This window comes from Rutilus rutilus, assembly GCF_951802725.1.
Source record: "Rutilus rutilus genome assembly, chromosome: 23".
In the NCBI taxonomy this organism is placed as follows: domain Eukaryota; kingdom Metazoa; phylum Chordata; class Actinopteri; order Cypriniformes; family Leuciscidae; genus Rutilus; species Rutilus rutilus.
This window is the reverse complement of record NC_140233.1, coordinates 29,173,768-29,178,730: the sequence shown is the minus strand read 5'-3', so window position 1 is coordinate 29,178,730 and position 4,963 is coordinate 29,173,768. Positions and strand designations below refer to the sequence as shown.

At 43.8% G+C, this 4,963-nt stretch overlaps 1 long non-coding RNA gene across 1 annotated transcript; it reads left to right on the top strand.

Moving 5' to 3' along the window:
- The first annotated feature begins 543 nt into the window (after positions 1–543).
- Positions 544–1,170, top strand: LOC311282510. Its single transcript, XR_014625953.1, has 3 exons — positions 544–604; positions 952–996; positions 1,118–1,170. It is a non-coding gene; the product is annotated as an uncharacterized lncRNA (long non-coding RNA).
- The last annotated feature ends 3,793 nt before the right edge of the window (positions 1,171–4,963 follow it).

Here is a 4,963-nt window from a genome sequence, read left to right as displayed (position 1 = left end):
GTGGAGTGATGCAGGGTCTCGTAAGGGCAGGTGGAGTGATGGAGGGACACGTAAGGGCTGGTCTCGTAAGGGCAGGTGGAGTGAAGGGCAGGTGGAGTGATGCAGGGTCTCGTAAGGGCAGGTGAAGTGATGGAGGGACTCGTAAGGGCTGGTCTCGTAAGGGCAGGTGGAGTGAAGGGCAGGTGCAGTGATGCAGGGTCTCGTAAGGGCTGGTCTCGTAAGGGCAGGTGGAGTGAAGGGCAGGTGGAGTGATGCAGGGTCTCGTAAGGGCAGGTGGATTGATGGAGGGACTCGTAAGGGCAGGTGGAGTGATGCAGGGTCTCGTAAGGGCAGGTGGAGTGATGGAGGGTCTCGTAAGGGCAGGTGGAGTGATGCAGGGTCTCATAAGGGCAGGTGGAGTGATGGAGGGTCTCGTAAGGGCTGGTCTCGTAAGGGCAGGTGGAGTGAAGGGCAGGTGGAGTGATGCAGGGTCTCGTAAGGGCAGGTGGAGTGATGGAGGGACACGTAAGGGCTGGTCTCGTAAGAGCAGGTGGAGTGATGCAGGGTCTCATAAGGGCAGGTGGAGTGATGGAGGGACTCGTAAGGGCTGGTCTCGTAAGGGCAGGTGGAGTGAAGGGCAGGTGGAGTGATGCAGGGTCTCGTAAGGGCAGGTGGAGTGATGGAGGGACACGTAAGGGCTGGTCTCGTAAGAGCAGGTGGAGTGAAGGGCAGGTGGAGTGATGCAGGGTCTCGTAAGGGCAGGTGGAGTGATGGAGGGTCTCGTAAGGGCAGGTGGAGTGATGGAGGGTCTCGTAAGGGCAGGTGGAGTGATGGAGGGTCTCGTAAGGGCAGGTGGAGTGATGGAGGGTCTCGTAAGGGCAGGTGGAGTGATGCAGGGTCTCGTAAGGGCAGGTGGAGTGATGGAGGGTCTCGTAAGGGCAGGTGGAGTGATGCAGGGTCTCATAAGGGCAGGTGGAGTGATGGAGGGTCTCGTAAGGGCTGGTCTCGTAAGGGCAGGTGGAGTGAAGGGCAGGTGGAGTGATGCAGGGTCTCGTAAGGGCAGGTGGAGTGATGGAGGGACACGTAAGGGCTGGTCTCGTAAGGGCAGGTGGAGTGATGCAGGGTCTCATAAGGGCAGGTGGAGTGATGGAGGGACTCGTAAGGGCTGGTCTCGTAAGGGCAGGTGGAGTGAAGGGCAGGTGGAGTGATGCAGGGTCTCGTAAGGGCAGGTGGAGTGATGGAGGGACACGTAAGGGCTGGTCTCGTAAGAGCAGGTGGAGTGAAGGGCAGGTGGAGTGATGCAGGGTCTCGTAAGGGCAGGTGGAGTGATGGAGGGACTCGTAAGGCTGGTCTCGTAAGGGCAGGTGGAGTGAAGGGCAGGTGCAGTGATGGAGGGACTTGTAAGGGCTGGTCTCGTAAGGGCAGGTGGAGTGAAGGGCAGGTGGAGTGATGGAGGGACTCGTCCATGGCACCATCTCCAGGATTCAGCTCTGGGCTCTTCATCCTCAGCGCTCACACCAGCCTACTGACATTTCAGATCCTACAAAATGCACAAACATAACACAAAAGCAGTCATTTTAACCGCACAATGTCATTTGATTTCAGTATTATTTAGAAGACAAAAACGCTTTTTTCACAAATGCCGCCATCATCTTCCCTTGCAGGTCCTGCTCCACCACAAAAGATCTGCAACAAATGCACAGAAATCAAGAATCAGAAAAGTGCTGTAATAGCTCTGTTTGAAATTACAATAATTAAAATAAACTACAACTTAAGATTTAAATAGTTGTTGTTATTCATTTCTGTAGTGTCACTCAAAGCCTTTGATGGCAGCATTCAGCTTCACGAGCCACTCTCCACCGGATAAACACACATCTGTTCATCTGTCCCTGAAACATCCAGACAAGATTCACATTACCTCTGTGATTTATGAACTCAACACTACATTTACATGTTGAGGTTGTTTTAACTTTTTTCCAACATAAATGTTCCTCAATTTTTTTAACAGTACTAATGGACAAATAAAATAGATAACTTATGTTTAGTTACTTTATTTGTTCTACATAATAGCACACATTCATCACTCAGATGTCTATTTCATGTTGTGATGTGCTCCTCTGCAATACTTACTGAAGATTTTCCTGTCAGATGTAAATAGACATTTAAAGCGTCTTTAGGATGTATATGGTTTATGTAAATCCACTTTAGAGACGTAACTTACGTGTCCTTACTCCCCTGTTAGCTAACGTTATACATAATAAAACGTGTTTTTACAGCAAAATCACAACTATACTATACTGTGTAACGTCTTTACACCTTCAACAATTCAACAGTTTACTCTACAGTAGTTCAACACATGCAATTTTAACACAAGGAACCGGGTTACTCACATTTGAAAGCACCCGCGTCGCCGATCTCTGCGATGTTTGATAATGACGTATCCTCTCGCGTGGCCTCCTGGGATAGAAGAGTATCCATCGGTTGAGCACGCAAAAATCTGGGCGGAAGCAGTAAGCCATCCGGGAACTTCTCGCCTACTCTTTCATGAATACTGATGTTTCGAACGTACTGCTTCCTTCACGTACTGTTTTCGCCTACTATATAGTAGGAAAGTAGGCATATTCGGACGCACTTAAGTCCGAATCTCGCGATAATTAGTACGTCACCCAGGTAATTCTCGCCTACTCTTTTGGATTCGAACATACTTTTTCGCTCGCCTACTCTTTTCCCATACTAAATAGTAGGGAAGTATGCGGTTTCGGACGCAGCCAGGAACAATTCAGTTCAGTTTGGTAGAAGGAAACCTCATGGTTAACTTTTATGCTACCTGCTAGCTGTTGGAAGCCCATTTCTGAGAACTCGTAGAGTTTCAAGTCAAGTCAACTTTATTTATATAGCGCTTTTCACAATACAGATTGTATCAAAGCAGCTTCACAGTATTAAATAAAATAGTACATCAGTGTTTGTTTCTAGTGTAAAACATCCATGTTTGGTAATGCTGATCAATAGTATTGTTGATTGATTAATTAAATTAAGTAACCCCAACTGAGCAAGCCAAAGGCAACAGTGGCAAGGAACCGAAAAACTCCATCAGGAGACCTAATGGAGAAAAAAAAACCTTGGGAGAATCCAGGCTCAGTCGGGGGCCAGTTCTCCTCTGGCGTTTATGAAGTAGAGACCGGATTTAACTGTAAGATTAAAAATATTATATAAATGTTATATAAATGCCTGGCTGAAGAGATGCGTCTTTAATCTAGTTTTAAACTGGGAGAGCGAATCTGAGCAACGAACAGTATCCGGAAGGCTATTCCAGAGTTTTGGAGCTAAATGTGAAAATGCTCTCCCTCCTTTGGTTGATCTGGATATCCTAGGTATGACCAAAAGCCTCAAATTTAGTGATCTTAAAGAGCGCGATGGATTATAGGGCGATAGAAGATCCGTTAAATAAACTGGAGCTAAGCCGTTTAGGGCTTTATAAGTCAGTAGCAATACCTTGTAATTAATACGGGACTTTATAGGTAGCCAATGTAGTGATGATAGAATTGGTGTTATATGGTCAAATTTTCTTGATCTAGTTAGAACTCTAGCGGCTGCATTTTGGACTAACTGTAGCTTGTTTATTGAGGATGCAGGACAACCAGCTAATAAAGCATTACAGTAATCTAGTCTCGAGGTCATGAACGCATGAACTAACTTTTCTGCGTCAGAAACAGATAGCATATTACGTAGCTTAGCAATGTTTCTAAGGTGGAAAAAGGCTGTTCTTGTAACATATGAAATATGATTTTCAAAAGACAGGTTACAATTTAAAATAACACCCAGGTCTTTTACTGTAGAGGATGAAGTAACAGGACACCCTACTATGTTAAAGTTGTATTGTGAGAGGTTTTGTGGGTGGTTTTTTGAACCGATAAGTAGTACCTCTGTCTTGTGTGGATTTAATAAAAGAAAATTACGCGTCATCCAATCTTTTATGTCTTTAACACACTCTGTCAATTTGGATAATTTAGCGTTTTCATCCGGCCGTGATGAAATATAGATTTGAGTGTCATCAGCATAACAATGGAAACTAATTCCATGTTTCCTTATAATATTTCCAAGTGGCAGCATATATATTGAGAATACAGTAATAGAGGGCCTAACACAGATCCCTGTGGCACTCCATAGTTTACTGGAGTTATGATCGATTTTTCTCCATTTAAATAAACAAAATGGTAGCGGTCAGATAGGTATGATCTGAACCAGCTTAATGCTTGTCCTTGAACACCAGTATAATTTTGTAGTCGATCTAAGAGTATTGTGTGATCTATAGTATCGAACGCAGCACTAAGATCAAGTAAAACTAGTATTGAGATACAGCCTTGGTCAGAAGCTAAGAGTAAATCATTCATGCTCATTCAGTAAATCAGTTTATGCTCAAATGTGAGTATTGTTTAACTGTATATTGATGTATTTGAAATGAATAATGTCTGTTATGTTTTACTTTCTTTGGTAGAAAGGACTTTTTCCATTATCAGTCATTATCATCATTGGACCAATACAACTCTTGTTGTGCTCTATTGAACTATGTTTGGAGGATCCGCTATAGATCTCTGAGAAACGAGAGTTAGGGATCTGTGGGTTACCATACTGTAGCCATTGACTAACTTCACCTCACCTTCATTTTGGATTATTGGAGTATATCATTGCATCGCTCTCAAATAACCTTGTGGATTTAAACTCATCTCATCATCATAATCTCTGCTCATCTAAAGACTGGACATTGACGTTAAGTTTCATTTATTATTTTGTCACACCACCTCAGAGATAAAGACTTTGCTTCAGTATATTTGTTTATTGTTGGAGGAATTATATAGTATGCACTTATGGAATAAAAAAGAGAAAAAGGAATATTTGTTGAATGAAGTGGTTTAATTTTTCAGTACTGGTCAAATTTCTGTTGAACCTCCTCAGTGTAACACCTAAAGAAGATAGATAATAAGAT